At 38.3% G+C, this 24101-nt stretch overlaps 1 protein-coding gene across 4 annotated transcripts in view; it reads left to right on the top strand.

The window, feature by feature from the left end:
* VGLL4 (vestigial like family member 4) overlaps positions 1-24101 on the top strand; it is a 168514-nt gene that overhangs the window by 16493 nt on the left and 127920 nt on the right. The window lies entirely within an intron of this gene.

The following is a 24101-nucleotide window of genomic DNA, read 5'->3' as shown; positions in this document are numbered from 1 at the left end:
GTCACTTATGTATGGTACCCATTGCTCATCCCAACAAGTGCCCTCCTTATTGCCCATCTCCCATTTAGTCCATCCCCCCACTAACATCACTCCCAGCAGCCCTGTTTTCTGTATTTAAGATTCTCTTATGGTTTGCCTCCCTGTTTTTATCTTATTTTTCCTTCCTTTCTGTTTTGTTTCTTATATTCCACATATGAGTGAAATCATATGATATTTGTCTTTCTCTGATGGACTTATTTTGCTTAGCATACATTCTAGTTTCATCCATATTGTTGCAAATGGCAAAATTTCTTTCTTTTTGATTGCTGAGTGATATTCCATTATATACACATACATGCACACACACACACTATATCTTCTTTATCCATTCATCAGTTGATGGACATTTGGGCTCTTTCCATACTTTGGTTATTATTGATAGAGCTGCTGTAAACATTGGGGTATATGTGCCCCTTCAAATCAGCATTTTCGTATTTCTGTATCCTTTGGATAAAAACTAGTATTGCAATTGCTGGGTCATAGGTAGTTCTATTTTTAATTTTTTGAGGAACCTCCATACTGTTCTTCAGAGTGGCTGCACCAGTTTGCATTCCCACCAATAATGCAAAAGGGTTCCCCTTTCTCCGCATCCTCACCAACATCTGTTGTTTCCTGAGTTGATAATCTTAGCCATTCTGACCAATGTGAGGTGGTGTCTCACTGTGGTTTTGATTTGTATTTTCCTGATAATGAGTGATGTTGAGATCTTTTCATCTGTCTGTTAGTCATCTGGATGTCTTCTTTGGAAAAGTGTCTGTTCATGTCTTTTGCCAATTTCTTCACTGGATTATTTGCTTTTTGGGTATTGAGTTTGATAAGTTCTTTATAGATTTTTTAAAAATATCATGTATTGTCAAGTTGGCTAGCATACAGTATACACTATAAATTCTTAAAGATGAACTACTTTCCAATTTAAGTCTTAAAGAATAGGCAGACTGGAAAGTGCATATCCTTAAAATGTAAGCTCTGCCTTTTTACCGTCTAGGACTTTTATTTTTCTAAGCCTCAGTTTCCTCATTCCTAACATGAAATAACACTTACAAAGTATTTGTGAGGATTAAATGGGCTGTTGTATAGATAGTGCCTATCTTAGCTCTTGGCTCCTGGTGGGGATTGCCATAATCTGTTCACTTTGGGCAGTTTTGTTGGCTTGTGGTCGGGTTTATTCTAGTCCTGTGTATTATCAGTGTGCCTGGGTCTTCCCACCCTCTCCTAACACCAACACTCACACGAGGTTATCTTTAAACTGGTGATTGGATGAGGTAACAATTAGAGGGTTGTTTTTTTTTTTTTTAAACCTCTTGCATAATTTACATTTATTTAGGTTTTGGATTGTTGGGGGGGCGGATATAACTATCCATTGGTGTAGTATAATTATCCCTTCCTAAAGAAATCGAAACTCAGGGATGTTATGTATCATTCCTAGGGACGCTAAGTTAGGGAGAGGCAACTCAGGTTGTGGGCTTTTATCTAAGATTGCTGAAAAGCATGAAAAGCTCCTTTATGTCTCTAAGATTGCAGTACATGTTGCTGACTTGAATAGCTAGTTACAAGCTTCATTAAGTATGAATATAGTTAATTTAGAAGTTTTTATACTTTATTAGACAGTATTACAAAACTGTTTTTAATGTTTATTCATTTTTGAGAGAGAGAGGGAGAGAGAGAGAGAGAGAGCGCGCGCGCGCGCCCAATAGTGAGTGGGGGAGGGGCAGAGCGAGAGGGAGACACAGAAACTGAAGTAGGCTCTAGGCTCTGAGGTGTTAGCATCGAGCCCAAGGCAGGACTTGAACCCATGACCTGTGAGATCATGACCTGAGGTGAAGTCGAATGCTTAATCAACTGAGCCACTCAGGTGCCCCTAGATAGTATTTTTAATTTCTGTTGAATAATGCCCGCATTTAGTTAGGATCAGTAAAACAACATAGTGTTCATACAAATGAAAAATGGAAGTAATGACCTTGAGGCTGCCCTTCGTGTCCTGGATGTAGAGAGTAAAAGTGTCTTCTCTTTTTCTCCTACCTTCTCAGGTTCGATTCCGGAGCCCAGCTTCAGGGTCACTGTGTTCAGGCAGGAGACCTGTATAGTTACCAGTTCAATGAACAAGGGTTGAATTCTTATGTAAAAGGGGCACACATAGATGAACAAGGGATAGCCACTGCCTTTATGGAGCTTATGAACTTAGACACTTGCAGCTATAAAATGCATAGAAGGGGGAGACTGGGCATACTTGATGATAGAAATAGAACGATAATGCCAAGGGAGAGAGGAATTCTTACTTTCTTCCTGTGTTCAACACATCTGTTAATGATTTGCAGAGTAAGGATATATGCGTATACAAGGCCAGAACAATCACAGAGTAGCCTTCATTCTGGAATATTCTTCTTTGGACTCTGGCATGATTCTGGAATCCCTCTGGAATGACTTCAGTTTCTCAGGATCATTTTTTACGTTTAAAGAAGAGGGAAAAAGTCCAAAGATGTCTATAGTCATTATTATTAACATCAGGCAACATTTTTGAGAAACTTTTTTGCTATGATGCTCTGTGCATCATCACCCACAGGAGCACAGAGCTCAAAAACCAGGCATTCATTGTATTTTCTATTATCTAGTCATGTAAGTATGTGAAAATTTATTCTATTTATAGGCAAAGTTGAGCATTAAGTTCAGAGTCTTCCAGTAGATTTCTTAAGACCTACTTGGGCTTGTTCAGCCTGAATCAGCTTTCTCTGTCCCAGATTAGTTCTATTTTAGCTTTTGTTGTAAATTGCTCTTACATTTAGCATTCTCCTCAACATTTAAAAAAGTCTTGTGTATGTAATCTGATTTGGGTGTCTTATTACAAACAGAAAAATGTTCTACTACTTGAGATCGGTTTCCCGACTCCTGTAGGTGACCTAAATGATTCTCTTTTCTTTTGCTCATGGAGAACTGAAAACTTAGGCATTTTTGAAGATGTTATTGTTTGAGTATTTTGAAGAGAACAGTACCTATTAGGACTTGGATCTGTAATACCTGATAGCCTTAAGGCTTCATTATGTCTACTAGCAGAGAATAGAAGAAATATCTCAATGGTACACTGTAGAGCTGAAGTCAATAGTGAAATGGTGGTTTTGTAGTCACACAATAGTCACTTATCTGGATGGCCTAGAAGGAATACATTTACTTAAAATAATCATTCCACCGCTCATGAGACATTGATTTAATCGGCACCCAGGGTAATCCTGGAAGGTACTTAATGAGAATACAACATGAGATTGCCCATTTTTCCCTGTGCTGCAGGAATCTCTTCTTTCAGTCGTAATTAATGCTGGTGCTGGGACGACCCCAACCTTTTTCCAGGTTTATTTTTAGTAGTCAAAATTGAACAAAATTTGAGGATAAGACACGTTAGCACTGATGTTTAGAGCAACACCTTGGTGCATCTTTTTTTTTTTTTTTTAATTTATGTATTTTTTTTTTAATGTTTTGCTTTATTTTTGAGAGAGAGAGCGAGCAAGCGAGCAAGCAGGGGAGGGGCAGAGAGATAGGGAGACACAGAATCTGAAACAGGCTCTGGGCTGTCAGCACAGAACCCGATGTGGGGCTCTAACTTACCAACCGTGAGATCATGACCTGAGCCGAAGTCGGACGCTTAACCCACCGAGCTACCCAGGCGCCCCCACTTTGGTGCTTTAACATACTTTATTTTATTGTGATTTTTACAAAATATTTTTGGTAATTTTGTTCATGTGGCTTCTGATGAGAAGATCTTGTATCTGCTGACATCTTCACTTAGAATAAAATAATTTTGAGGGGCACCTGGGTGCGTCAGTTAGTTGAGTGTCTCACCTTGGCTCAGGTCATGATCTTGCTGTTAGTGAGTTCAGGCCCACGTTGGGCTTGCTGCTGTCAGTGCGGAGCCTGCTTTCAATCCTCTGTGCCTCTCTCTCTGTCCCTCCCCTGCTTGTGCATGCTCTCTCTCTCTCATAAATAAACATTAAAAAAATAATTTTAAGAACTGTGAAATTTTGGTTTTGAGGATTTTGGTGGAGGAGATAGCACTTTGGATTCGCTCTGATGAGCGTGCATACGATCAGGAAAAATGGGATAAAGTTGGTGTGATTGAAGTGGGGAGAACAGGAACACAAGCCAGTCTTTGTAGGGGCTGCTGCTGCACCCACTTGCTCCTAGAAATTCACGAACTCCTCACTTGGTGAAGTTCACTGCAAGTTGACTGAATGATGAAGTGTAAATTACCATAATCCTTCCAAGTAAAGAATGGCCAGGAATACAAGCTTTTCTTATTAGAGGGGACTGATGCCCCCCCGATACATGGGATATTTTCATGTATATAGGTTGTAGTCTATTTTGCCTTAAAAAGGAAAAAAAGCTTGTCTGATTAATTATAACATGATGGTCAGTTGCACTCGTGTCCTGTTTTCTCAGGTAAATTTCCTTCCTGCAAGATCCTGACCAGCCTCTGCATCAGTATAGTAACTGGCTGCTGTGTGCACAGGTTACAGGGGCTTTAGCCACCACTTTGCTTTGAGCATATTGGCTGGATCTGCTCCTGTCTCTTTTTTCCTCTATCCTCTTAGTCTCTTGTTTTTCCTCCCAGTGTCTGTTAGGGTACCTTTCAAACATTTCTGACCATGGCACAGGGTAGAAAAGCATTTATATTGTACTGATATATTGACATAAATGATACAAAAGCTTCATGAAGCAGAAATTACCCTGAGTGTATGGAGATGTGCCTGTTCTGTTCTTTATATTCTGCTTTGTTTTTATGAAAGTTGGGTCATGACTCATTAAATAGACTTTAGGATTCACTAATGAATGCACTTGAAAAAACATGATTTGCTTTATATCTCTTTTGTTGGATAAACTTGCTGCTGGCTCCTCCATTTAGGTGCTGGGAAGACTTGACTAACACATGGGTCATGAAAATACAGTGAGCCAGAGGATTCAGACATGCTGGAATATATCGGTGACTAGACAGGAATGACATCATCAGTTCCTTTCAAGAGGACGGGAGGTCTTGGCACACCAGTTGTGAGCAAACGTGACTGTTTAGACACACTTCTTCCATGTTCTCAGGCAACATTGTTCCCACATTTTAGAGTCAGGGCTCAAATTCTGGTTACTCCCCTTTGGTTAAATCTAATTAGCTCCATCTTGTTCCCTAAAGTGTGCTCCTAACTGTACCTTGACACTGTTGAGCCTACCTAATAGGCACTGATGGAGAGGACACCCATCTGATCATTTGTAGCCCAATTTGATGGTTTTGTTTTATTGCATTAGTTATTTTTATTCTTGGTATCTTAAAACACCTGAGAGGGATACCACGCATTTCCATCCATGACAGTAGCTTACTGTGGCAATGATTCCCAAAGAGAGGAAGAACGGGTGTTTGTAAGCATTCTGAAAATGCCTGACTCGGTGATTCTGATGTTGGGTCCCTCTTCCCAGCTGAGAGTCATTGGTTTAATAATATTCTTTGGGGAATTTTGGATCTGGATCTTTAAGGAGGGGCTAGATCCCCCTAAGTGTCAGGTGCTGTAATTCCTTGGCTATCATGTATTCTTTAACCAAATTAACCATTTATATTTTGTATCATTTCCTTTGACACGGTCTCTCTCATGTATATGTGCATATATTTACATATACATATGTGTGTATATATATATACACATATGTATATGCATATACATATGTGTGTGTATATATATACACACACACACACACACACACATATGTATATGCAGATTATTTTTCCTGAAACACCTGAGAGTAGGAGGTATCATGCCTCTTTACTCCTAAGTAAATATGTTTCCTACAAATGAGAATACTGTCTTGGATAATCACAAAATGCTTATCTTTATTAAAATGTTACTTAAATATTAAGCGTAATAGTAGGCGTAAAACCTTTATGCATTAGTTCGTGTACAATGTCATAACCAGAATATGAATTTATAATTTAAATATAGCCATAAAAGTTAGGCATGATACAGTAGATAGTAATGGGCTACAACTAAAGCCTCTTCCACTAGTATGATACCGCTGCCATGCTGGGGTTGATTCTTCAATGTCAGGGTGCCTGTACTGCTGTGTGTCCTCTGATACAGTTTCCTCCCCACTTTTATCTTTGCACACTCTTGTAAGAAGATACGTCATTGCACAGATGGTGGTGATGTTTTTCCTAGTGCAGATGTTTCAATTTCATATTAGACTTAATTTCTGTCATTTTCTCATTAGACTAGGAAGAAATGCAAACATCTCTGAAATCATGTGCCAGTATACCTGGTTGTATCGTAGATGTCTGATTCAGATTATGGTTATGTCAGATTTCTCGTCCCCCAACCCCAGATTTTCTTTTTTTTAAAGTAAACGCTAGGTCTGGTGTGGGACTTGAACTCATGACTTGGAGAATAAGAGTCACATGTTTCTACCAACTGAGCCACCCAGGCGCTCCTGCTTATGTCAGATTTTTAAAAAGATTCTGTTTGAAATAACACAAGTAAAAATTGTCACAGACCTCTGAGCTTTGTCTGTGGACCTCAGTTTAATCACTGTATTACCTCGTTTTGTTCTCATGAAAACCTTGTTAAGTAGGTGTTTTAATGAGTCCCATTTTCTAGAGAAGGGAACTGAGGCTTACATACTTTAATTTGAATACTAATTACAGTACTTGATTATACTAATAAATAAGGATCCTTAAGTGGTGTGGCAGTGCTGAGATTTGAAGTCAAGTAGCTGGACTCTGAAACTTAAGCCCTTAATTTTTCTCTGTATGCCTTCTCAGAGGGAGGGCATTGAAGACTTGACTGCTGAATGATTGAAAGTGTATATATACATACATACATACATACAAAACTTCTGTTTTACTACCTCCAGTAATAAGCTAGCAAAGAGGTTTTTCTTTGGAAAATGTTTCCCAACCAGTGAAATAGCATTTCATAAGTATTAAGTAGCTATAATCAGTGAAATATTTAGGATGTGTGGTAGCACGTATTCAGGAACCACAGGAACTATGCTTTCTCTTGTGTGTCCATGACTCAGATGCCCACTGCCACAGAACTTTTTTTTTTTAAGTTTACTTATGTATTTTGAGAGAGAGTGAGGGAGCACCGGCATGAATGGGGGAGGGTTAGAGAGAGGGACAGAGAGAATCCCAGGTAGGCTCCACACTGTCAGTGCAGAGCCGTCTGCAGGGCTCCATCTGAAACCATGAGATCATGACCTGAGCCGAAATCAAGAGTCGTACGCTTAACGAGCTGAGCCACCCAGGGGCCCCACAGAACTTCTCTTTATATGGGACTTTCTTTTCTAGTAACTATCTTTCAGTAAAGAGGGTCTGATGGCATGGGTGGCCTCACTGAGTAACAGATCCCTTATTGCTAAAGTGCTCAAGTGGAGAAGAGATAACCAGTGTTTAGTCATTGTAGAAGAGAGTTGGCAGCGGGTGGGTGGCCACACTCTCTGACCTAAGGTTCTTTGAGTCTGTTAGATCCTAGACTTGATCAAGGCAAGGGTCCTGTTCCCCACCACTTCATATTCCAAGCACGTGCCATTTGATGCATGTGGTTGGCATTTTATAAACCTCTGTTGGTAGTAAAGTAACTGCTGTAGTAAAAGGCTCGTCTCTAAGGAATTAATTTTTTTAACACTAGCAAAAATGACTTATTACAATGGTCACTATTACTACTAATAATGTACAAACCAAAAGGAGTACTGTATTCCACTTGATAATAATAGTTTGCCAAACATTTTCATCTGATGGTTATAACAAGAACTTTTGCAGTAGGCTGAGTGGGAGGTGTCAGAGAAAAAATTAAGCTTGGAAAAGTTGGATGCCGAATTCAAGATTAAAGTGTAAAAAAACCAAACCAAAACAAAACACTTGCCCCTATGTCTCTCCTTTCTGTGCCTTCGTATGCAGTCCCACGCCAGGATTGTCAGAGGCGCAGTTAATAACTGCGTGGCAGCTGTTGCTGGGGTGGGGAGTGCAACATTCTCCAGGGCAGGGAATCGCGTGGTCTTGGGGAGCTGCCTCCTCTGACTCCATGTTCCCAAGCCTTTTGATTTTCAAAATAAGGACTGAATTTACTGCCCTTTCTAAAGGTTGGATTCACTAATAATATGCTTTGTGCTTTCAATTATTTCCCTTTTCTGAACAGTGGCATTGAAAATACCATCTCCCAAAAGTTTATTTTACTTTTAAAAGGTTCATAAAACATAAGGCGGGATAGTATTTATGTGCTAACTTAAGACACTCTAGGTGTGGTCAGCCGCTTTAATCAAAGGTTGCCTCCCAGGGTCAGCACCTGGCATATAGTCAGAAGGGCTCCCCCCCCAGAGATAGCTACTACAAATGTCTCTGCTAGTTTTTGTGCTTTTATATCAACTCAAATTAGCATACTACATGTTAGAAATGGATCTCCGCCGGTGAAAATAATGGCTTGTTAATTAGGATAATGGATGTTGGAAATAGATTCTTCCACTGAATAGCTCTTTAGCCACTTGAGGATGGTTTATTATGTTTCTTTTAACCCAATATTTTTCAGTCTTTAGAAATCCACACTTTCCTTTAATACACATGAAAATATAATGAGCTAATTTTAATGTTGGTTGCAATTCAATTTAAAATGTCAGAGTTGAGAGTCCTTGGATGAAGTACTTATTTTTTCATTTGATGCCCATCTTCCTCAGTGTCCCCTTTGCTTCCCAGCATGTTCCTCCCTCCGGGGGAGTTCTCTCTTTCTCTCTCTGCATCTGGAGAATTGCTGCCCTAATCAGGATCTTCTCCGCACATCCCCCACACCTGCAGCCATTTGTTGAGTATGTCTTCTAAACTCACCATTGGGAGTCACTGTCTTCTCTGCCACCCCTGGCTCCTCAGTGCGGGGCTTGAACTCACGAACCTTGAGATCATGACTTGACCTAAAGTCGGACATGTAACTGACTGACCCATCTAGGTGCCCTGGGACCTAAGCTATGATTTTTGTGTGTGATCTGGGTATAGTGTACCTGGTACTGCCACCAGCTTTGATCTGGAGTTCTTTGGGGTGGAGGGAATAGCAGGGGGTGGGAGGGCAGACTGGTGCCAAGTGCACGAAGCTGCCAAGTGTAAGACCTTAGGGAGGAGGGAATCCTGGAGACACAGCTCTTGACCCCTTTCCAGGAGGCAGCCATCATCTAGCTGCAGTCACTGTCAGAGCTGGCTCCTGAGAGCCAGCTGTGTGCAACTCAGCTGGGACCTCATGTTGGACACTTGTCCTCAGCCACGGTGGGGGTATTTACACCATGGCAAAAGCCACAGATGTGGGCTTTTTTGGTTTTTCCTCCCAACACAGCCACTTGTTAGCATTTACTAGCATGCCACTGGCTCCTGGTTTCTGCTTTCACATGGGACTATGGGGCTGGATTTGTCAAATTTTCTGATTGTTTAAGACAAACTGAATCCTGGATTTTTATGTAAAATGTCTAGATTTTTAAAATTTCATGTGAGCCAACCAAGCATTTCCTTGCCAAGATTGTCTTGTAAGTATCTAGTATATGCTTTTTGGTCTAGTTTCAATACTTCTATTAACATAACCTATAATAATAGGTTTTTAATTTTTTTAATTTTTTAATTTTTTATTTTGTATTTATTTATTTTTTTAATAATAGGTTTTTTAAAAAAGCAATTTACTTTAGCTTCTCTCCCTTCTCTCATTGTGGTTGGGAATGACTATAGCAGTTCTTTTCTTTTTTCTTTTCTTTTTTTTGGTAATGTTTATTTTTGAGAGAAACAGAGTGTGAGCGAGGGAGGGGCAGAGAGAGAGGACACACAGAATCTGAAACAGGCTGCAGGCTCTGACCTGTCAGCACAGAGCCAGACGCGGGAGTCGAACCCACAAACGGAGAGATCATGACTTGAGCCAAAGTCGGACGTTTAACCGACTGAGCCACCCAGGTGCCCCATGACTATGGTAATTCTTTAAGAGCTGAAGAGGTGATATTTAATATTAAACTCTCTCCTAGTATCTATCATTAACTTGATATGGAAATTAATTTGGATTAATTTTTCTTCTTATTTAGATTTTCTGTTGTTTAAGGACAGGCCACATGTTGTCTTCATCTGCTTTTGCTACCTTTAAAAAAAATTTTTTTTTAATATTTCTTTATTTTTGAGAGACCCACACAGAGTGTGAATGCGGGAGGGGCAGAGAGAGAGGGAGACATAGAATCTGAAGCAGGCTGCAGGCTCTGAGCTGTCAGCACAGAGCCCAACACAGGGCTTGAACTCATGAACCACGAGATCATGACCTGAGCTAAAGTCAGAAACTTAACCGACTGAGCCACCCAGGTGCCCCTGCTTTGCTTTCTTTAAAGATTTATGTTACACACTTATGAAATACTTATTGAATTGATATTTGATGTGGGTGTAATTTGCAGAAGCAATACGTTTGGGTTTTCACTTTTAGGGGAAATAGAGCCAAGTTTGAAATATCAAACTGCTATATCCTTAGTGGTTTTAGATTTATTGTAACTGCCTATTTATTGGATCAAACTCTTGATCCCTTGTAAATGAAATGAATAAATCTTTCCATTTGAAATCTGGAGAAGTTACCATTTCTTTCTCTAGGACTGCCTTTCTCATCAGATTTTATATATGTGTGTGTGTGTGTGTGTGTGTGTGTGTGTGTGTGTTCCTCTGAAAAATATTAAATGTCATTTCTTTCATGGAACTTGCCATGTTTAACTGGATTATAGTCACTTTTTTAATGAACTTGAAAAAGCAGAAATCTGTTTTGTTCAGCAGTAAGCAAGGGTTGAGAAGAGTGATTTTTCTTTTCTTTAGCAAAGTGTTAGTTGGGGTGCTTTGAATAAAAGAGTTTAAATTACAAAGGAATATTTCATTTAGGAACTTTGTAAAACAAACTGGACTTTGGGGATAAAATGTCAGCCTGAACATATGCCTTTAGCTCCCCTCTTACCAAAAATCCTTTAAAATAACAAAATACAGACATTAAAAGAAAATCTGTTATACTGTTAGAAAACCAGAAAATGTACCTACCTTTAGTAGACCAAAAGTTAAGAAGAATTCCTGGAAAATTGGAAACAGATGGGGTTAGATTGACAAAAGGAAATAAAAATTAAAAAATCATAACCCAAAACACAGGTGCAAAAGAAAATGGAATTAAAAGCAGAACTTACGGTGACTAACCTAACCGCTACTGACAGGAAGGGGCCCTAGAGCCAAATTCGAGAAACTACAGTATTCCATTTATAACTGTGACCCTCCGGCTAAGAGCTGAGACCTGTACTGTGAAAAATGTGAATGCTCTCTCTAGGGAGGACTCCTCAGGTGGGTGTAGGGATCTGAGAGAGAAGCAGAGTGGAGCTTAACATTAGGGTGGTCACCCCAACAAAAAGCAGGGTGGGCAAGACAATGTAAGCCTTCCTTCCCATAGGCAGTGTCCACAAAAATCCTTCCCCACTAGAAGAAACTTTCTTATCTAGGCAGTTTTGTGTGTCTCCCAGCCTATTTTCTTGCTTGTTTCCCACTCATACACCCCAAAGCAAAGCCCGTCACCGGACACCTCTTCTACTCTTTCCATAGAGCCGAATGGGTTCTCTCCCCGAGGAAAGACCTGCCGCTAGCCCCGACATGCATTAAGCTGCCCTTGTTGATTGACCTCGTCTTTTATTCTGAAGTGTGAATGAATGTCAAAGGGTCATCCAGCATTCATGGAAAACACATAGGATGAAAGAAAGACCCAGAGTAAGCAGAATTTGGGGAATATAGGAGAAGCTGAAAACATATTAGTTGGTATCTTCAAAAAGATGTGAGATGGTGAATATGTTAGATAATAGCCTGGTATGAAAAAAGATTATGCAATAAAGTTCATGGAAATTTAAACTAGTATTATTGAACTTAAAAGGTTAAGCACATCTGCTTGAGAATTAGGCACCTGTGATTAAAGACAAATTTGGTAATCTGGAAGATAGGCAACAAAATTTTGTTGAGTATCCAAAATTTTGGAGAATATCACAAGGAAATTAGGAAGTAATAGAGATCTTAAACATCCATCAGATGGAAGTTCTGGTGGGATGAGGCCAAAGAAGTATTGAGAAAATGCATTTATTAGAAAAATAGGAAATTAATGGGCCCAGTGAACAACCAAAATATTGATAGTAATAGTAGTAATAATAGCACCAGAGTAGAAAGAAAATAATTGATCTCTGCTTTTATTTTTGTAAATAAAAATTAGTAAATCTAAACAAAATCAAAAACTGTTTTGTTTTTTTAAATTAAAAAAAAAATTTTTTTTTTAATGTTTATTTATTTTTGAGACAGAGAGAGACATAGCATGAATGGGGGAGGGGCAGAGAGAGAGGGAGACACAGAATCGGAAGCAGGCTTCAGGCTCTGAGCCATCAGCCCAGAGCCCGACGCGGGGCTCGAACTCCCGGACCGCGAGATCGTGACCTGGCTGAAGTCGGACGCTCAACCGACTGAGCCACCTAGGCGCCCCTTGTTTTGTTTTTTAAATAGGCCAACAAATGACAAATTCTTTGGTGAATTTGATTAGGGAAATGAGAATATATATAATTACAGAACATTAGAGATGATAAGAGTGGCATAATCATGAGTACAGATAGATATAACAAAGAGTGAAAAATGTAGGTGAAATGGATGCTTTAATGTGAATCATTGAGAGGTAGAAGATTTGAATTGGTCAATGATTATGGGAAAAATTGAAAAAGTAGTCTGAGATATGAGGCCCAGATGGCTTAATAAGTGAATTTTACCAAATCTTCAAGAAACAAATTTCCCTATAACACTTTTCTGGTGTGTAGAGAGCACTTTCTGACTCCTTCTGTAAGGATAATATCACTATGATACCAAAATGTACAAAGAAGGCACAAAGCGTATGTATATAAGTCAGTTTCACTTATAACATAGACATGAGAATCCTAAATTAAATGTTACAAAAATCAGTCTAGCAGTGTAGTAAAAAAGTAACATATTACGTGTTCAAGTAAGTTGTTCACATCACCGGAATGCAAGGGCAGTTCAGTAACAGGAATCTTATAATGTAATACATTATTTGTATTACCTTAGTAGATTAAAAGAAGAAAAATCTATATAACATTCATGACAGAAATCCAAAAAGTATTTGATGAAATTCAGTATCAATTTATGACAAAAACTTAGCACGATGTGATTCAAAAGAAATTTTCTTACATTGATAAAAGTTACCTTTTAGAAACCTATAATCAATATGTTTAATGGTGAAACAGTTTAAGTCAGGGGCAAGACAACTCAAATAGCATTGATCTTCAGGTTCTACCTAGTTAATTTTTTTTCAAGTTTTAATTTTATTTTAGTTCTGTTATAGTTAACATACAGTGTTACATTAGTTTCAAGTGTACAATATAGTGATTCAGCAATTATTTACATTACTCAGTGCTCATCATGGTAAGGGTCCTCTTTAATCCCCATCACGTATTTTACCCATCCTCTCTCTCATCTCCCCTATGGTAACCATCAGTTTGTTCTCTATTAAGAGTCTTTTTTGGTTTGTCTTTTTTTTTTTTTTCTCCTTTGCTCATTTGTTTCTTAAATTCAATATATGACCAAAATCATATGGGGTCTTTGTCTTATTTCACTTAGCAGTATACTCTCTAACTCCGTCTATGTTGTTACAAATGGCAGGATTTCATTCTTTATAATGGCTGAATAATGTTCTATCATACATACAGTGTGTGTGTGTGTGTGAATTTATGTATGTATATATGTATATATGTATATACATGCATTCACACACACACACACTGTATCTTCTTTATCAATTTGTCTGTGGAGACTTAGGCAGTTTCCATATTTGGCTGTTATAATTAATGATGCATAAATAATGATGCATGTATTCCTTTGAATTAGTGTTTTTTAATTTTTTTTTATTTTTTTAATGTTTATTTTTGAGAGAGAGACAGAGCGTGAGCAGGGGAGGAGCAGAGAAAGAGGGAGACACAGAATCCGAAGCAGGCTCAGGCTCTGGGCTGTCGGCACAGATCCCGATGCAGGGCTCGAACCCACAGATCATGAGATCACAACCTGAGCTAAAGTCAGATGCCCAACTGACGGAGCCACCCAGGCGCCCCTGTCTTTTTTTGGTAAATACCCAATAGTGCAACTACTGGATTATAGGGTAGTTCTATTTTTAACTTTTTGAGGAAGCTTCATACTGTTTTCCACAAATACAGTTTGCATTTCCACCAACAGTGTACGAGGGTTCTTTTTTCTCCACATCCTTGCCAATACTTGTTATTTCTTGTGTTTTTGATTTTAGCCATTCAGACCCATGTGAGGTGATATCTCATTGTAGTTTTGATTTGCATTTCCCTGGTGATGAATGATGTTGAGCATCTTTTCATGTGTCTCTTGATATGGATGTCTTTGGAGAAATGTCTTTTCATGTTTTCTGCCTGTTTTTTAATTGGATTGTTTGTTTTTCTGATAAGTTTTATATAAGTTCTCTCTATATTTTGGATACTAACTATTGGATATGCTATTTGCAACTATCTTTTTCCATTCAGTAGGCTGTCTTTTAGTTTTGTTAATTGTTTCTTTGCTGTGCAGAAGTTTTTAAGTTTGATGTAGTCCCAGTAGTTTATTTTAGCTTTTTTATTTCCCTTGTCTCAGTAATCATATTTGGAAAAATGTTACTACCACTGACGTCAGAGAAATTATTACCTGTGCTCTCTTCTAGGAATTTTATGGTTTCAGGTCTTTACATTTAGGTCTTTAATCCATTTTGAGTTTATTTTTGTGTATGATGTAAGAAAGTCATCTGGCTTCATTCTTTTCAACGTAGCTGTCCAGTTTTCCCAACACTATTTGTTGAAGAGACTTTTTCCCATTGTATATTCTTGCCTCCTTTGTCAAAGATTAATTGACCATATAATTGTGGGTTTATTTCTGGGTTTTCTTTTCTTTCCCATTGATCTCTGTGTCTCTTTTTGTGCCAGTCCCATACTGTTTTGATTACAGCAGTTTTGTAATGTAACTTGAAGTCTGGAATTTTGACACCTCCAGTTTTGTTTTTCAGGATTGCTTGGGCTATTCGGGATCTTTTGTAGTTCCATATAAATTTTAGGATTGTTTGTTCTAGTTCTGGAAAAATGCTGCTGTTATTTTAATAGGGATTGAATTCTAGCTAGTGAATTTTTAAAAACTGAGAAGGTATAGTCAAACTGTAATTTTCAGATGTTTATAAGTAGTCTATTAGAAAAATCATAATTTCCCTGTGTATTGTAATGGGAATAAACTACCAGGACTAATAAAAGACTCAAGGTGGCTGGTTTATAACAGTAGCATTTAAAAAATCAATTATCTTTGGGGTACCTGAATGGTGACTCTTGATTTTGGCTCAGGTCATGATCTCGCGGTTGTGAGATTGAGCCCGGTGTTGGGCCCTGCGCTAGGTGTGGAGCATGCTAAGATTCTCTCTCTCCCTCTGCTCCTCCCCCGCTTATTTTCTCTTTCTCTCTCTCAAAAAAAAAAAAAAATATTAAGAAAAAAAATCAGTATTATCCTTACTCACTTGGTAATAACCAGTTAGAAATTATCTCTAAAAAAAGTCTCATTCACGTATTAACCATAGATATAAAATATTTAGGAAAACACATAACAAGAAACACATAAGACCTATGTGAAAAAATCATAAAATTGTTGAATGGCAGAGCACCTGGGGTGGCTTAGTCAGTTAAGTGTCTGACTGTTGATATTGGCTCAGGTCATGATCTTGCAGTCATGAGATCAAGCCCTGAGTTGGGATCCACGCTGGGCATGGGGCCTATTTAAGATTCTCTCTCCCACTCTGTCTGCCCCTCTCCTGCTCATGGTCACTCTCTTTCAAAATAAATAAACATTAAAAAACAAACAAAAAAGCCCCCGTTAAAAAAAAAACAAAACAAAAAACTGTTGAGTAGCATAAAGATGATCTGAATAAAAGAAAATACCGTATTTTGATTCAATCAAAGATGTCAGTTACATTCATATTCTATGTAATGCTAATCAAATTCAATAATTCAGTATAATCATCAGAATATCAAATGTAATTTTTAACTTGATAAGCCGATTCTAAAGTTTATGTCAAATTTTGTTTTAATTTTTTGGGGCGCCTGGGTGGCGCAGTCGGTTAAGCGTCCGACTTCAGCCAGGTCACGATCTCGCGGTCCGTGAGTTCGGCCCCGCGTCGGGCTCTGGGCTGATGGCTCAGAGCCTGGAGCCTGTTTCCGATTCTGTGTCTCCCTCTCTCTCTCTGCCCTTCCCCCGTTCATGCTCTGTCTCTCTCTGTCCCAAAAATAAATAAACGTTGAAAAAAAAAATTTTGTTTTAATTTTTTTTAATGTTTATTTATTTTTGAGACAGAGACAGAGCATGAGCAGGGAAGGGGCAGAGAGAGAGGGAGACACAGAATGTGAAGCAGGCTCCAGGCTCTGAGCTGTCAGCACAGAGCCCGAATCGGGGCTCGAACTCATGAACTGTGAGATCGTGACCTGAGCCGAAGTCGGACGCTTAGCCGACTGAGCCACCCAAGCGCCCTCAAAATTTTTGAAAAATAAAGGGTGGGGAGGAAAGGGACTTGCTGTATCAGGCATTAAAGATCTCCAATATGCATTACTATACAGTGATTAAAATGGGGTAATATTGAAATCAGGATAACTAGAGCAGTATTTATTAAATGTTTTAAAAACTACAGTCCTATCACTTCTTGGCCTTTTGGCTAAGATCAAGTGTAAAAACTACAATCCATAGCTGGGTGCCTGGGTGGCTTAGTCTGTTAAGCATCCGACTTCAGATGGCTCAGGTCTCACAGTTCGTGGGTTTAAGCCCCATGTTGGGCTCTGTGCTGACAGCTCAGAATCTGGAGCCTGCTTTGGATTCTGTTTCTCTCTCTCTCTCTCCCTGCCCCTCCCCGACTTGTGTGTGTGCTTGCTCACTCGCTCTCTCAAAAATAAACATTACAAACAATAACAAAAAACTACAGTCCATAGCAACAAAAGCACTTTACAATTAAATCAAGTTTTACGGAGTAGATGGAGATAGTGTGCAGGAAGTTGGTTGGAGGCGTGCTGTCAGGATGGTCCCTGTGGGGGAAGGGAACGGCACAGGAGCAGAAGAAGTTGAGCTATCATGCAGTCACAACAAGGTCCTGCCAGTATCTCTGTTTCAGTCTGTTTTCTGGTGAACCCAGCTTGTAGCAGACCTCTGCTTCCCTATGATGACTTCTGTGCAAACATATGTAGGATTACAGGGATGGACAGGACCTTGGTTATTCCCTTATTCAGTCTTCTTTCTGATGCAGAGGTGCTCTCTGCAATATTCCTGATGTTCGGCTCTCTGTCCTCTGCTTGAATCTAAGAGATGGAGAATTTATAACTTCACTACACCCTCAGTGTTGAACACTGAGGAGTTAGAGCAATTTTATTATTGAGTGAAAATCTACATCCTTGTAACTTTCTTTCCTTAGACACACTTCTGCTAGCTACTCAGAATCTCTCTTCCAATCCTTGGAATTGTTCCAGTTTCCATCCTTAGGAAAGTTGAAGAAAGTAGTCACATTTCCTTAAGTCTCTTCTTTAGATTCTATTGAAATGCCTCATTGTCTCACCTATTTTCTTTCCTTTCCTTTCTTTTTCCTTTTTCCTTTTTCCTTTTTCCTTTCCTTTCCTTTCCTTTCCTTTCCTTTCCTTTCCTTTCCTTTCCTTTCCTTTCCTTTCCATTCCATTCCATTCCATTCCATTCCATTTATTTATTTATTTCGAGGAGGGGAAGAGTAGGGAGAGAGAATCCCAAGTAGGCTCTGTGCTGTTAGCACGGAGCCTGATGCAGGGCTTGATCTTACCAACCATGAGATCATGACCTGAGCTGAAGTCAAGTCAGACGCTTACCTGACTGAGCCACCCAGGCGCCCCTCACCTATTTCTTATGTGATCTCCTTTCTTTCTTTTTTCCTGCAGATTTATTGAGGTATAATTGACAAACAAAATTGTATATGCTTATGATGTGCAGCATGATGGTTTGATATACATATACAATGTAAATGATTACCACAATCAAACTAATACATTCAGCACCTCACATTAGCAAATTTTTTGTGTGTATGTGGAGTGAACGCTTAAGATCTACTCCATCAGCAAATTTGAAGTATAAAATACAGTATTTTTACCTGTAGTCACCATACTGTACATTAGATCCTCAGAACTTATTTATCTATTAACTGAACGTTTATGCCCTTTAACCAATGTCTCCCCATTTCTCCCACCACCGGCAACCCCTGGCAATTACTTTTCTAATGTCTGTTTCTATGAGTTTGACTTTTTTAGATTTCATGTATAAGAGAGATTGTACAGTATTTGTCTTTGGTTTATTTCAGTTAACATGTCCTCCAGATTCATTCATGTTGTCGCAAATGGCAGGATTTCTTTCTTTGTGAGTGTATGTGTGTGTGTGAATAATACTCCATTGTGTACATATACACACAACATTTTCTTTATCCAGTCGTCCATTAATAGGTTCTTTCTGTATCTTAGCTATTTGTGAATAAGGCTGCAATGAACATGGGAGTGCACATATCTCCTCCAGATGCTATTTTCATTTCCTTTTTGTATATACCTAGAAGTGGGATTGCTGGATCATATGGTAGCTCTATTTTTAATTTTTTGAGGAAACTCCTTGCTGTTTTCCACAGAGGCCATACCAATTTACATTCCAGGTAACAGTTTTACAAGGGTTTCCTTTTCTCCGTGTCCTTGCCAACATTTGTTATCTTGTCTTTTTGATAATAGTCATCCTAACACATGTGAAGTGATTATTTCGTTGTGGTTTTGATTTGCATTTCCCTGATGATTCGTTGATGTTTAGCACCTTTTCATATAGCTGTTGGCTATTTGTATGTTTTCTTTGGAAAAATGTCTATTCAAATCCTTCACCATTTTTTGATCAGGTAATTTGCTTTTTTGGTATTGAGTTGTATGAATTACTTACATATTTTGAATATCAACTCCTTATCAGATACATAGTTTGCAAAATTTTTCCCTATTCTTTGGGTTGCCTTTTGATTTTGTTGATTTTTCTTTTGCTGTGCAGAAACTTAGTTTGATGCAGTTCTGTTTATTTTTGCTTTTGTTTCTTGTGCTTTTGGTATCATATCCAAAAAATCATTGCTAGAATTAGTATCAAAGATCTTACCCCCTGTGTTTTTTTTAAGGAGTTCTGTGGTTTCAGTTCTTACATTAAGTCTTTAATCCATTTCGAGTTGATTTTTGTATATGGTGTATGGCTTTCTCGAGCCTGTATTCTTGGCACCCCTGTAATAGTTTAGTTGACTATATGTCTGTATGTTTATTTTTGGGTTCTCAATTGTGTTTCATTGGTCTATGTGTCTGTTTTTATGTAGACATAAAAACTTACTGTTTTGATTACTATGGCTTTCTAATATAGTTTGAAATCAAGAAGTATGATGCCTGCAGCTTTGTTCTTTGTTCTTCTTTCTGAAAATCGCTTTGGCTATTTAGGGTCTTTTATGATTCCAAACAAATTTTGAGATTTTTTTTTTTCTATTTCTGTGAAAAATGCCATTGGAATTTTGATAGAGATTGCATTGAGTCTGTAGACTGCTTTGAAGAGTATGAACATTTTAATTATTATTATTATTATTTTCAAATTTATTTTTAAACTTAACATCCAAGTTAGTTAGCATGTAGTACGACAAAGATTTCATTAGATTCCTAATGCCCCTTACCCATTTAGCCCATCCTACCTCCCACAACCCCTCCAGTAACCCTGTTTGTTCTCCATATTTAAGAGTCTCTTCATGTTTTGTCCCCCTCCCTGTTTTTATATTATTTTTGCTTCCCTTCCCTTATGTGCATGTTTTGTATCTTAAATTCCTCATATGAGTGAAGTCATGTGATAATTGTCTTTCTCTAATTTCGCTTAGCATAATACCCTCTAGTTCCATTCACGTAGTTGCAAATGGCAAGATTTCATTCTTTTTGATTGCCACGTAATACTCCATTGTATATATATACCACATCTTCTTTATCCATTCATCCAACGATGGACATTTGGGCTCTTTCCATACTTTGGCTATTGTTGATAGTGCTGCTATAAACATTGGGGGGTCCCTTCAAAACAGCATACCTGTATCCCTTGGGTAAATACCTAGTAGTGCAATTCCTAGGTCATAGGGTAGTTCTATTTTTAATTTTTTGAGGAACCTCCACACTGTTTTCCAGAGTGGCTGCCCCAGTTTGCATTCCCACCATCAGTGCTAAAGAGATCCTCTTTCTCCGCATCCTCACCAACATCTGTTGTTGCCTGAGTTGTTAATGTTAGCCATTCTGACAGGTGTGAGGTGGTCTCTCATTGTGGTTTTGATTTGTATTTATTTCCTTGATGATGAGTAATGTTTAGCATTTTTTCATGTGTCATTTGGCCATCTGGATGTCTTCTTTTGGAAATGGTGGAATCTTTAGGGTTTTCCATATAGAGTATCGTGTCATCTGCCAAGAGTGAAAGTTTGACCTCCTCCTGGCCAATTTGGATGCCTTTTATTTCTTTGTGTTGTCTGATTGCTAAGGCTAAGACTTCCAGTACTATGTTGAGTAACACTGGTGAGAGTGGACATCCTGTCTTGTTCCTGACCTTAGGGAGAACTCAGTTTTTCTCCATTGAGGATATTAGCGTTGGGTCTTTCATATATGGCTTTTATGATCACGGCGTATGATGGTTCTCTCCCTACTTTCTTGAGGGTTTTTATCAAGAAAGGATGCTGTATTTTGTCAAATGCTTTCTCTGCATCTATTGAGAGGATCATGTGGTTCTTGTCCTTTGTTTTATTGATGTGATGTATCACATTCATTGTTTTGCAGATATTGAACGAGCCCTGCATCCCAGGTGTAAATCCCACTTGATCATGGTGAATAATTTAAAAAAAAAAATTTTTTTTAATGTTTATTTATTTTTGAGACAGAGACAGAGCATGAATGGGGGAGGGGCAGAGAGAGAGGGAGACATAGAATCGGAAGCAGGCTCCAGGCTCTGAGCCATCAGCCCAGAGCCTGACGCGGGGCTCGAACTCACGAACCGTGAGATTGCGACTTGAGCTGAAGTTGGATGCTCAACCGACTGAGCCACCCAGGCGCCCCGGTGAATAATTTTTTTAATGTAATGTTGTTGGATTCTGTTGGCTAATATCTTGTTTAGGATTTTTGCATCCATGTTCATCAGGGAAATTGGTGTGTAGTTCTCCTTTTTAGTGGGGTCTTGTCTGGTTTTGGAATCAAGGTAATGCTGGCTTCATACAAAGAGTTTGGAAATTTTCCTTCCATTACTATTTTTTGGAACAGCTTCAAGAGAATAGGTGTTAACTCTTCTTTAAATGCTTGGTAGAATTCCCCTGGAAAGCCATCTGGCTCTGGACCCTTGTTTTTTGGGTGTTATTTATTATTTTAAAAATAAATATTTTTAGATTGTATGTGAGTGGGGGAGAAGGAGAGAGTCTCAGGCAGGTTCCATGTTCGGCGCGGAGCCCTACGTGGGGCTCAGTCCCACAACCCGGGGATCATGACCCAAGCTGAAATCAAGAGTCAGATGCTCAACTGACTGAGTTGCCGCAGGTGCCCCTGGACATTTTAATAATAGTAATTCTTCTAGTCCATGAGCAGGAGATACCTGTCCATTTTTTTGTGTGTCATCAATTTCTTTCATTGATGTCTTACAGTTTTTTGTGTACAGAACTTTTGCCTCCATGGTTAAATTTCTAAATCCCTTCGCATTATTAATTTTATTCCAAGTTGTCTTTATACTTTATAGAGGTGGTTCAAACAAGGCCATTGTCATAGTACTACCTTTCCCATACATACTATTAGCTTTTAAGCCACTTTTAGGACCTTTGTTCCAGCTACTGTAACTGAAATACTCTTCTCCTAAATCTGAATTGCTGGCTCCTTCTTTATATTTGGTCCTCAGCATGAATGTCTCCTAGGGCCACAGTATGACTTTCATGAGTCTGAGGCACTTTTGCCTTTGTAGGTGCCTTTTTTCATAAAAAAAGTTTCAAAAATTGTGTTTTATGACTGCATTAGTCTAAAGATGACTATATTAATATTACTTATTAAAACATTCTGTTCAGCCTAAAATTTCATTGTTCTCTTCTGATTTTGAAACATTTTCATAGGTCCCCCAAAATGTTGTAGGCCCTAGGTACTATGCCTTCCTTAGGGCAATGTCATGCTGTGTTGCATGATCTTATGGTACGTATTGTTTACTGCTGTATTCTTATTGTCTAGAGCAGAGCCAGACTCATGAATAAATGAAGAAAGAAAGATATAGTGGGCTCCAGGTGAAGAATTCTGTTCTGACTAAAATGCATGAGAATTGCATGTTCCTAGAATGTTGAAACATTTATTAAATTTTTACTGTACAAATAATACCTGCTCAGTTAAGAAAGTCTGATAAATACAGAAAAGTAGGGAGAAAAAACTCATAATCCTACCATCCAGAACATCACAATTACTATTTTGCTCTATTTCTATAATTTTTTCCATGTAATTCTTATTTCATGTTATCACTTACTGTTTGTTGGATATACTTAATATCCTTTTAACTTAAGAGATTGTGAACATTTTTAATGTTAGGAAATGTTTTCAAATACTTTAATGGTTGTATAATATACCGTCCAGTGCCTGGGCCACAACAGAGGTTCCTTTCATTTTGATGTTGTCTCATGAGTTTCTTGCTGCTTCTGTTTCCCCTGCCTGAGGAGACATATCCGTAAATGTGTTGTTGAGGCTGATGTCCAAGAGATTATTGCCTATTTTTTTTTTAAAGAGTTTCATGGTTTCAAGACTCACATTTAGGTCTTTAATTCATTTTGAATTTATTTTGGTGTGTGGTGTATGAAAGTGGCCCAGTTTGATTCTTTTGCATATATCTGTCCATTTTTCCCAAGGCCACTTGATGAAGAAACTGTCTTATCCTCATTGTATATTCTTGCCTCCTTTGTCATAGATTAATTGACCATATAAACGTGGGTTTATTTCTGGTATTTTTATTCTGTTTTGTTGATCTGTGTGTTTATTTTTGTACTGGTACCGTACTGTTTTGATTATTACAGCATTATAGTATATCTTGAAATCTGGGATTGTGATACTTCATCTTTGTTCTTCTTTCTCAGGATTGCTTTGGCTCTTTGAGGTCTTTGGTGGTTCCATTTACATTAAAGGATTATTTATTTGGGTTCTGTGAAAAATACTCTTGGTATTTTGATAGGGATAACACTGAATCTCTAGATTGCTTTGGGTAGTATGGGCATTTTAATAATATTCTTCCAACCCATGAGCGGGGAATATTTTTTCATTTGTTGTATTGTCTTCAATTTCTTTCTCAGTTCTTTATAGTTTTCAGAGTATAGCTCTTTCATCTTTTTGATTAGATGAAAATCTTTTGCACAACGAAGGAAACTGTTGACAAAATTAAAAGGCAATCTACTGAATAGGTGAGGATATTGGCAAATGATTTATCCACTGAGGAGTTAATGTCCCCAAAATATAAATAACTTACACAGCGCAACACAAAAAATAAATAATATGATTAAAAATGGGCAGAGGACATGAATAGATATTTCAGAGAAGACATGGAGTTGACCAACAGGCATATGAAAAGATGCTCAACATCACTAATCATCAGGGAAACACAAATCAAAATTACAATGAGATATCACCCCTCACCAGTCCGAAAGGTTAGTACTGAAAGGACAAGAAATAACAAGTGTTGGCAAGGATGTGGAGGAAGAGGAACTCTCATGCACTCTTGGTGAGAATACAAATTGATACAGCCCTTGTGGAAAACATGGAGGTTCTTCAAAAAATTAAAAATAGAACTACCCTATAATCCAGTAATTCCACTTGTGGGTATTTACCTAGAGAAAATGAAAACACGCATTTGAAAAAATATGTTCACCCATATCTTCATTCTGGCATTATTTACAATGAATAGCTAAGATACGGAAGCAACCTAAGTG

Source organism: Leopardus geoffroyi, chromosome A2 (genome assembly GCF_018350155.1).
Source record: "Leopardus geoffroyi isolate Oge1 chromosome A2, O.geoffroyi_Oge1_pat1.0, whole genome shotgun sequence".
Lineage (NCBI taxonomy): Eukaryota > Metazoa > Chordata > Mammalia > Carnivora > Felidae > Leopardus > Leopardus geoffroyi.
The sequence above is the reverse complement of the archived record's forward strand: the minus strand, read 5'-3'. Positions and strand labels throughout refer to the sequence as shown.